At 29.3% G+C, this 12,274-nt stretch overlaps 1 protein-coding gene across 3 annotated transcripts in view; it reads right to left on the reverse strand.

Annotated features, from left to right (window-relative positions):
- Positions 1-12,274, reverse strand: part of csmd3a (CUB and Sushi multiple domains 3a) — a 305,727-nt gene that overhangs the window by 20,056 nt on the left and 273,397 nt on the right. The gene's annotated exons all lie outside the window — the stretch shown is intronic.

Genomic DNA, 12,274 nt, shown 5'->3' on the forward strand with positions numbered 1-12,274 from the left:
CGTCTCTAACAGGGTTAATATCGTTAACGAAAACTAAAACTATTAAAGACATTTTTGTTACTAGAAATAAAGACCTTTTGTTAATTGAAAAACTATTTATATATGATACACATCATGATAACATTGATGATTAAATTATTTCTGTTAAATGAAATAAAGCTGAAATCAATATATATATTAAAACTTTAAACTTAAAAATCCTTGGCAACTAATTGAGATAAAATAAGTTGAAGTTCTAAATTTCTAAATTCATAAAACTCACATTAAAAAATACATTAAAGCTAAATAGAAATATTTAATATATATATATATATATATATATCATAAAACACTATAACAGTATATAAATAACACTAAAATAACACTGATTTAAATGAAAAATTAAATAAAACAATAAGTATAATTATAAGTTATTATATTATAATATATAACTCATGAAAATTAGTCACATTTTGCCCCTGAATAATATATATATATATATATATATATATATATATATATATATATATATACACACACACGCTAATAAAATTGACAAAAGTACATAAAAAATTTAGTAAAACAAACCAAAATGAAAATATGAAAATAAAAATAAAAGCATATTTAAAAAGCTAAATAGAAATATTTAAAAAATAAAATAAAATAAAAAATGGCAAAAAGCACATGATAAAATTACTTGAACTAAATACTAATAATCTAATAATAAATAAAAATTAATTAAAATCTAATAAATAATAATAATAATAATAATATACACATATAAACTAATGAAATTGACATCACATAACAAAAAAAAAAAATGTAAAATGAACCAAACTGAAAATATGAAAATAAAAATAAAAGCAAACTTAAAATATAAATAAAAACCATAATAGTATATAAATTATACTATATAACACTAAGTATATTTCACCTTTAACTGAGTTGATTTTGATTTAATTTGAACTTTAAGCAGTCAGTTTATGTTTAATGCAACTAACTAGCAGTTGATAAACACAATTCTATTTCTGATTATTTCTTCTCAGAAAATGATTTGCTTCTGAAACGTACACATCTGATCCCATCACTGCCGCCGTCAAGGAAAATCTGATCTGATAACCTTGTTTTCTGAATGATTTATCTGCGAGTAACCCGACCTCACCCTCAAAACAAACTCCTGAGGTGAACAGGAGAAATATACTGCTCAAAAATACATGATCTGAGACGGACGGAGCGAATTCAATACGGGAGGAAGAGTCAATTATTAAACCGGCAGGTCCTGCATTCTGAAGGAAATCTCTGCGTATAATTTGAAAAACTCTGCGACCCTTTCATTCTCACATTTGAACTCAAATGCTCATTTCCAAGGATTTTCCAGCAGGTACAAACTGTTCAAATGTTTGATTTTATAATGTTTTTGAAAAGAGTCTCTTCTGCTCACCAAGGCTGCATTTATTTAATCAAAAATACAATAAAAATTATTAAATATTTTTACAATGTTTTCTATGTGAATATATAGTGAAGTGTAATTTATTCCTGTGATCAAAGCTGAATTTTCCAGTCTTCAGTGTCACATGATCCTTCAGAAATCATTCTAATACGACGATTTGCTGCTCAAGAAATATTTATGATTATTATCAATGTTAAAAACAGTTTTTACAGATTAATATTTTAATGGAAAACCATGATACACTACCACTCAAAAGTTTGGGGTACATAACTTTTTTTTTTTTTATTAGAATGATTTCTGAAGGATCATGTGACACTGAAGACTGGAGTAATGATGCTAAAAATTCAGCTTTGATCACAAGAATAAATTACATTTTACTATATATTCACATAGAAATCAGTTATTTAAAATTGTAAAAATATATCACAATTTTTACTGTATTTTTGATCAAATAAATGCAGCCTTGGTGAGCAGAAGAGACTTCTTTTTTCACTCATTATTTAGGTGCAACAGACTCTAAAATGAAGATAAACAGCTAGAGGATTGGCATTTTAATTGGCACACTTTGGTATTGCCATACAAAAAGAAAGAAAAGCACCTTTGAGAGAGCATAAGACTGACAGACCCCACATTAAACCTATTTCCACATTTGATATGTCACGATTTCACTGAAGCAAAAGTGTTTGACGTATAAATTGCAGCAAAGCTCTGCAGGTTACATGGTATTTAAAGATCAGAAGTCGAGCGGCGGGTTTGAGCGGCCCCACGAGTGCACAGGTCGGCTCACCTGAATGCGAATCAGATTAATTATCCCTCTTTAGAAAACGAAGCGGAAGGCCAAAGGGGTCTGACATGCTCTGTGATGTTTAATTCACAGGCTGGGAAAGCTGTGAGTGTGACCGCATGGACAGAATACAGCTGAGTGGCTGATCACATGCAGCAGATTATACTGCAACTCTGATGGCCGTTGAAAGAGTTTTAAACAGCAGATCAGTCAGTGTCCGGCCGTGAGGATCAGGCTTTCTCTGAAGCGCTTTGACACATAAAGCTTTTGCAGTCTGCGGTGATGAAACGAGATCGCCCGGTCGCATCTTCCACAAGCAACCTGAAGGAGAAATGACAAGCTATCTGCTCTTCACGAGTGTTTTCCAAACATGTGATTTTTATCTTTATACTCACTTATTTCCACAGACATTACATAATAAAATATAAAAGCAAGCATGATTTATTTTAAAGAAAGATACACTGTAAAAGAAAAACACTGGCAGTTGTGGTTGTCAGAATAATTCAGTAAAAATACAGTAAAAATGTAAACATATTTACAGAACAACCTGTAAATTTACAGTTTTAAACTGTAATTTACAAAAAACCTACTGATTACATTTACTTTTAATCTAAAAATCTTTAAGCGACTTACAAATGAGGAGAACAATAGAAGCAATCAAATCAACAACAATTTGTTTTTTAAATGTTAAAATTTAAAACATTTTGATTAATATTTTTGTAATACAGTACCATTCAAAAGTTTGGGGGTAAAGGTTTTTAAATTGCAAAATAAATAAATAAATAAATAAACAAGTATGATTCATTTTTTTTTAAATTTGACATTTTTTTATTAATATTTTTAATTTAGAATTTTTAATGTGCAAAATAAATAAATAAATAAATCTTTTTTTTTTATTTGACATTTTTTGATTCATATTTTTAATTTAGAATTTTTGAAGTGCAAAATAAATAAATAAGTAAGCAAGTATGATTTATTTTAAAGAAAGATACACTGTGAAAGAAAAACACTGGCAGTTGTAGTTGCCAGAATAATTCAGTAAAAATACAGTAAAATTATAAACATATTTACAGATCAACCTGTAAATTTACAGTTTTAAACTGTAATTTAAAAAAAAAAAAAAAAAAAAAAAACCTACTGATTACATTTATATTTAGCAGATGGTTTTATCCAAAGTGATTTACAAATGAGAAGCAATCAAATAAAATAAAAAATATATATATATTATTATTATTATTTTAACTTTTACATTTTTTTTATTAATATTTTTGTAATACAGTACCATTCAAAAGATTGGGGGTAAGAATTTGTAAATGGCAAAACAGATAGATAGATAGATAGATAGATAGATAGATAGATAGATAGATTATTAAATTAAATTAAATTAAATTAAATTAAATTAATACTTTTATTCAGCAAGGATGCATTAAATTGATCAAAAGTGACAGTAAAGATATTAATAATGTTACAAAAGATTTATTTCAAATAAATGTTGTTCTTTTTAACTTTTTATTAATGAAAAGAATCCCCCCCCCCAAAAAAAAAAAAAAAAATATATATATATATACATATACATATATATGATTTTATATACATAACAACTTATATATGTATATATAATTTGCCACTAATTAATAATTGAGCACCAATAATAATTGATCATTATTAATTATTATAGTATATAATTAATTTTACAATTTAAAAATGTAATTTACAAAAAAATATTTTTTAATCCCATAAATCCAACAGCTCTTTTCTGCTAAAATAGCAAAACCACAATGCTACTAAAATCTGTTTTGATCCTTTAACATGCGGTTTATATACTGAACAACCACCATAATAACACCGGTGATACAGAGAAAGACTTGATGAATCATAAGTAGCTTTTCAACAAGCTGGGGTAAATATTAATATAGAGAAGATGTACAAAACAACCCAAAACACCATCATACTAACACACACACACACACACACACACACACACACACACACACACACACACACACACACACAAATAATTAACAATAAATAACAACATAAAACCCTAATGCACATAACTGATAACAAACAACTAAGAAGAAACATAAATTTTAAAATGAAAAACCATCAAATGTAAACACAGGGAAGACGAGTTCTTCTTTTTTACTTCCAAAAATGGTGCATTAACAGTAAGATACTGTAAAATTACATGAAATGTAAGCTTAGATCTCTTACAGTTCCCCCACCCGTAACTTTTGCATTTTTACAGTTGAAATGATTTTTTTTAGTGTAGATCAAACACACTTTGCACACGTGTGTACTGATCGAACGCATTTTCACTTTGACCGGGTGTATTCTCTGCATATAAAGTGATTACTTACTATAACATTACATATTCCATATGCAACAGCGGGTCAAACGTGGCTCCGCGACAACACAATCTGTGGAGCATGGAGACCGTTCTCATCTGACTGCTTTTTTTTTTTCTTTCTTTCACAGAAAAATTATTTCAACAGCTCTAGGCTAGAGCAAGTTATGCATAATAATGAGAAGTGGAGGACCCAGTCAGGCCCGCGTGTCAGAAGAAACTTCCTTGATGAATAATACAATGCTTTCAGCACAACAAAAACACATCTGAATTTCACAGCGCAGCTCCAGTATTCACAGCGTGATTAAATATATCCATTAAATCTACTGATGGGCAGATTGAACGCTTCAATATTCAGAACTTTCCATGAATACGGCACGCTTTGGTGTTTCATTATTTCTTTAAAGCATTAGAGGCACAAATCTATTTTTCTTTTGGTCTTAACTGTTAGATTCTGTACGCAAGACAAAATATTATCTAACATAAAATTAACCAAGCATGAATATTATTTACACTATCAGTCAAAAGTTCAAATAAATGAGATTTATGTTTTTGAAAGAGTCTCTTATGCTTGTCAAGGCTGCATTTATTTGATCAAAAATACAGTAAAAATTTTGAAATATTATTCCAATGTAAAATATCTGTTTTCTATGTGAATATATAGTAAAATGTAATTTATTTCTGTGATCAAAGCTGAATTTTCAGCATCATTACTCCAGTCTTCAGTGTCACATGATCCCTCAAATCATCGAAGGATCATTAAAAATAGATTAATGGGGAAAAAATGGAAAAAATTAATTATTAATTTAAGAAAAATGATCTTTTCTTCAATTCAAGGGATAAATTAGTTTATGAAAAAGTACAAAAACAACATTTGATATTAAATAAAAATAAAACAATATTAAAAATAAATGAATAAAAAACAGAAAATATATTTAAATATTTATAAAAAATTTAATTAAATGTTTAACGCAGAAAATCAGGGTTGTAGACAATACTTACACTATCAGTCAAAAGTTTGGAAACATGAGATTTATGTTTTTGAAAGATGTCTCTTTTGCTCACCAAGGCTGCATTTATTTATTTTTTGATAAATACAGTAAAAAATTTGAAATATTATTACAATTTAAAATTGCTGTTTTCTATGTGAATATATAGTAAAGTGTAATTTATTCCTGTGATCAAAGCTGAATTTTCAGCATCATTACTCCAGTGTTCAGTGTCACATGATCCCTCAGAAATCATCGAAGGATCATTAAAAATAGATTAATGGGGGAAAAAATGAAAAAAAAAAAAAAATATATATTATTTTTTTTTTTTAAATGATCTTTTCTTCAATTTAAGGGATAAATAAGTTACAAAAACACCATTTGATATTAAATAAAAATAAAATAATATTAAAAATAAATGAATAAAAAAACAGAAAATTTATTTAAATATTTATAAAAAAGTTAAATTAAATATTTAACACAGAAAATCAGAGTTGTAGACATGTCCCAAAAACACTGCAAGCCCTTTAAAATGAACAGAAAATAAAATGTAATATATATTTCGACCACCTCAGATCAACAACCAGCATTTTCTGCACCTTTTTTCACTCATCATTTATTGAAAATGAAGGGAAAAAGGCCTTATTTTCCACCCTATTCCCGGAAAGAGGCACACGGCGTTGAGCTGGATCTACGAGACGAGGCTTTAATTTCTGAGCTGCCGTTTGTCTCTGATCGCTGCGCTCGGAAGCTCGTATTAGCACGGCTCTAATCTTGTAGCTCTGGCACACTCCTGCAAGAATGAATTACGATTTATGCCTTATCAGCACGAAAAACTGACAATCTAGAGTTCCTCGCACCTTATCTGCGCCCTGTGCACATGTGAGCAGCTTTTTAAAGGTGAACGCAGATACTGTGTTACATGAGAGCGAAAGATGTCGGGATAAACGGGACACAGCTGGAAAAATGCATTCATTTGAGTGAAAAATCCTGCCCTCCAAAGTACATTTGGAAAGCTTGTGTCTGTTAATGAAGAAGAAATGAATGAGTTGTTTACTTTAAAACAGCATGTTTGAGAGAGTTCAACAAAAACCTTATGAAACTGGGATTAATCAAGAGTGAAAGAGGCTCGTGCTGCACGTCATTTATTGTTTCTCTCCATTCTGAATGTAATGAAAGCATTAATGTACGGATATCTGCCGTCTGAATGGAGAGAAACGTCATGAAGTCGTCAGAAAATTAAATGTTAATTACACTCTCTCACTGCGCTGTTTAGGAGGAGATTGATTTCCTTTATAGATGGCAGAGGATTGTTGGTTATGGATGAAGAAAAGCATTTATGAAGGATAGGATTGTGCAAAAAGCTCTCACAAATAATCACTGATAATAATGCTGCTTCAGATTGTATCTTTGTGCTGTAAAGACACTTCTTCTCATCTCATTTCACACTCGCAACACAGCTGAACAACATTCAAAATCACATATTTCACATTCTTGACTCTTACAACTGTTGCAAATGTTTTTCACACAATCTGTTTGTTTAGAGAATGAACTGATATTATATTTGACGTAAGTATATCCTGACATATATAGATATATACATATATGTCTCATCATGTCTGCATCCCAAATCTACGGAAGCCCATTTCTGCCACATAAGAAAAAGAAAAAATCATGCTCTGGTAAATCATAATTATGACTTAAAAAGTCAAAATTATGACACGGTAAATCGAAATTATGACTTACGTCATAATTGTGAAATAAAAAGTCAAAATTGACGTCATAATTGCAACTTTGTAAGTCATGATTTTGATTTAAGTCATAATTTTGGCTTTTGTCAATTTCATCTTTATAAGTCATAATTTCGACTCATAATTTCGACTAAGTTATAATTTCATATTTTAATTCATAATTTAAATTTAGTCTGTCATAATTTTGACTAAGTAATACTTTCAACATTTCAAGTCATAATTGCAACCTTTTAATCTCATAATTTTGATTTGTCATAATTTCAACTTTTTAAGTCATAATTTCTACTCATAGTTTTGACTAAGTAATAATTTCATCTTTTTAAATTATAATTTTGACTTTTTTTTAGTCAATTTCGATTTTTAAATCTCATCAATTTGACTTAGAAGTCACAATTTCAACTTAATTTGAATTTTTTAAGTCATAATTGCAATTTTTTAATCTCATAATTTCAACTTTTTAAGTCATAATTTTGATTTAGTATGTCATAATTTGGACTTTTTAAATCAAAATGGCAACTTTTTATTCTCATAATTTTGACGTCATAATTTAAATTTTTTAAGTCATAATTTTGATTTAGTATGCCATAATTTTGACTAAGCAATAATTACAACTTTGTAAGTCATAATTTGGACTTTTTAAAGTGGGCCTATAATGCACTTTTACAAGATGTAACTGTTTAAGATCCTACAGAGTCTGAGAATATATGCTGCATGAAGACAGAACAGGTATAGTTTAGTTTAATTATGGTTAGAATTTGTCATGTTGTCGTCTTGCATTTATGACATGCTATTGCATTTGTGTTACGTACTGTATTGCAATAACATGGCCTCACCCCCTGTGTTGTGTGTTCTCGGGGGCGGGGTTTATGTAAATTTTAGGGTTAGTGATGTCACCACCCCGGGAAGAAGCTCGTTGTAGTCCCTACCAGCTGTTTGTTGTAGTCCTTAAACAGTGATTTCTGTAATAGAAAATATCTCTCTTTGCATTAAACTTTGAGTGTCGTAACTTTACAGATGTTGTTTATGCTCAAACAGCAACATTACACACTAACTAAAGTTAAAAAAGTCAAATCGCAATGAACCACCCCTTTAAATTGAATTATTTTTTAATCTCATAATTTTGATTTAAGTCATAATTTCAACTTTTTAAGTCAAAATTTTGACTTAAGTCATTTCGAATTTTCATCATTATTTTGACTTTTAAATCGTAATTATGACAATTTAAAGTCATAATTTTGTCTTTTCATCTCAAAATTATGGCTTAACATGTCATAATTTCATCTTTTTATGTCATAATTATGACTTACCAGAGCATGTTTTTTCCTCCTCATGTGATGGGCTTCCATACAAATCACATATTTATACTATGCTCTAGTAGAGTGTACTTCAATGGTGATGACAAAGTTTATACTTGAATATGTTGCAAGACAGTGATGTGCAATCTTTAGCCTAGAGCTTAAGCTTGCAAAAATTGGATGAAAAAGCACATGCACCGACACATGTGTCCAAAATCCACTGGAAATAGTAATGCACTTTTGGCATTCCTCTGCTATTTCATTTAACATACTACAATTTAGGAAGGATAGTATATGAAATGGACGCTATATGAAATGCATTTTCATATTCACTACATGCATCATGCTATCTGGATGTATATTATATATATATATATATATATATATATATATATATATATATATATGTGTGTGTGTGTGTGTGTGTGTGTGACGACTCTCTGTTCTCATTCTGAATATCAAGATGTTGCTGCTCCATGTAAAGATGCTGTAAGCTAAAAGTTTTTGCATCAGTATGCATAAACTGTCCCCTGTCTGACAGGCACTGAAATAGGTGTCTTGAGAAATCACAGCCGTCTCTGTGACAAACCTAGAATCTGTAAACAGCAAAAAAAAAAAAAAAAAAAAAAACTGTCAAGAGAGTGACTCATGCTTTTTTAACCAGTCAGTAGCCAATCAGAACGGCTCTCTGCACATTCTGGTTTGCTGACAGCAGCTCGGCTCTATGGCTTGAGAGGACAGAGTTTTGGGAAGAGGACGTATGATTGAAGTCAAAGAGGGTTAGGAGAAGGAGAGGCCTTTAGAGACGAGGAATGACTTTATATCACGAAATTCTGACTTTATATCTCGCAATTCTGACCTTATATCTCGCAATTCTGACTTTATAACTCACAATTCTGACTTTATAACTCACAATTCTGACTTTATATCTCGCAATTCTGACTTTATATCTCGCAATTCTGACTTTATAACTCACAATTCTGACTTTATAACTCACAATTCTGACTTTATATCACTCAATTCTGACTTTATATCACTCAATTCTGACTTTATATCACTCAATTCTGACTTTATATCACTCAATTCTGACTTTATATCTCACAATTCTGACTTTATATCTCACAATTCTGACTTTATATCTCACAATTCTGACTTTATAACTCACAATTCTGACTTTATATCACTCAATTCTGACTTTATATCTCACAATTCTGAATTTATATCACTCAATTCTGACTTTATATCTCACAATTCTGACTTTATATCACTCAATTCTGACTTTATATCTCACAATTCTGACTTTATATCTCACAATTCTGACTTTATATCTCACAATTCTGACTTTATATCTCACAATTCTGAATTTATATCACTCAATTCTGACTTTATATCTCGCAATTCTGACTTTATATCTCGCAATTCTGACTTTATATCTCGCAATTCTGACTTTATATCTCGCAATTCTGACTTTATATCTCGCAATTCTGACTTTATATCTCGCAATTCTGACTTTATATCTCGCAATTCTGACTTTATAACTCACAATTCTGACTTTATAACTCACAATTCTGACTTTATATCACTCAATTCTGACTTTATATCACTCAATTCTGACTTTATATCTCACAATTCTGACTTTATATCACTCAATTCTGACTTTATATCACTCAATTCTGACTTTATATCTCACAATTCTGACTTTATATCTCACAATTCTGACTTTATATCTCACAATTCTGACTTTATAACTCACAATTCTGACTTTATATCACTCAATTCTGACTTTATATCTCACAATTCTGAATTTATATCACTCAATTCTGACTTTATATCTCACAATTCTGACTTTATATCACTCAATTCTGACTTTATATCTCACAATTCTGACTTTATATCTCACAATTCTGACTTTATATCTCACAATTCTGAATTTATATCACTCAATTCTGACTTTATATCTCACAATTCTGAATTTATATCACTCAATTCTGACTTTATATCTCACAATTCTGACTTTATATCACTCAATTCTGACTTTATATCACTCAATTCTGACTTTATATCACTCAATTCTGACTTTATATCTCACAATTCTGACTTTATATCTCACAATTCTGAATTTATATCACTCAATTCTGACTTTATATCTCACAATTCTGACTTTATATCACTCAATTCTGACTTTATATCACTCAATTCTGACTTTATATCACTCAATTCTGACTTTATATCTCACAATTCTGACTTTATATCACTCAATTCTGACTTTATATCTCACAATTCTGACTTTATATCACTCAATTCTGACTTTATATCTCACAATTCTGACTTTATATCACTCAATTCTGACTTTATATCTCACAATTCTGAATTTATATCACTCAATTCTGACTTTATATCTCTCAATTCTGACTTTATATCTCACAATTCTGACTTTATATCTCACAATTCTGACTTTATAACTCACAATTCTGACTTTATATCTCACAATTCTGACTTTATATCTCACAATTCTGACTTTATATCTCACAATTCTGACTTTATATCTCACAATTCTGACTTTATATCTCACAATTCTGACTTTATATCTCACAATTCTGAATTTATATCTCACAATTCTGACTTTATATCTCACAATTCTGAATTTATATCTCACAATTCTGACTTTATATCACTCAATTCTGACTTTATATCACTCAATTCTGACTTTATATCTCACAATTCTGACTTTATATCTCACAATTCTGAATTTATATCTCACAATTCTGACTTTATATCTCACAATTCTGACTTTATATCTCACAATTCTGACTTTATATCACACAATTCTGACTTTATATCTCACAATTCTGACTTTATATCACTCAATTCTGACTTTATATCTCACAATTCTGACTTTATATCACTCAATTCTGACTTTATATCTCACAATTCTGAATTTATATCACTCAATTCTGACTTTATATCTCACAATTCTGACTTTATATCACTCAATTCTGACTTTATATCTCACAATTCTGACTTTATATCTCACAATTCTGACTTTATATCTCACAATTCTGAATTTATATCACTCAATTCTGACTTTATATCTCACAATTCTGAATTTATATCACTCAATTCTGACTTTATATCTCACAATTCTGACTTTATATCACTCAATTCTGACTTTATATCTCACAATTCTGAATTTATATCACTCAATTCTGACTTTATATCTCACAATTCTGACTTTATATCTCACAATTCTGACTTTATATCTCACAATTCTGACTTTATATCACTCAATTCTGACTTTATATCTCACAATTCTGAATTTATATCTCGCAATTCTGACTTTATAACACAATTCTGACTTTATATCACTCAATTCTGACTTTATATCTCACAATTCTGAATTTATATCACTCAATTCTGACTTTATATCTCACAATTCTGAATTTATATCACTCAATTCTGACTTTATATCTCACAATTCTGACTTTATATCACTCAATTCTGACTTTATATCTCACAATTCTGACTTTATATCTCACAATTCTGACTTTATATCACTCAATTCTGACTTTATATCTCACAATTCTGACTTTATATCTCACAATTCTGACTTTATATCTCACAATTCTGAATTTATATCACTCAATTCTGACTTTATATCTCACAATTCTGAATTTATATC

This window comes from Ctenopharyngodon idella, chromosome 16, assembly GCF_019924925.1.
Source record: "Ctenopharyngodon idella isolate HZGC_01 chromosome 16, HZGC01, whole genome shotgun sequence".
In the NCBI taxonomy this organism is placed as follows: Eukaryota; Metazoa; Chordata; class Actinopteri; order Cypriniformes; family Xenocyprididae; genus Ctenopharyngodon; species Ctenopharyngodon idella.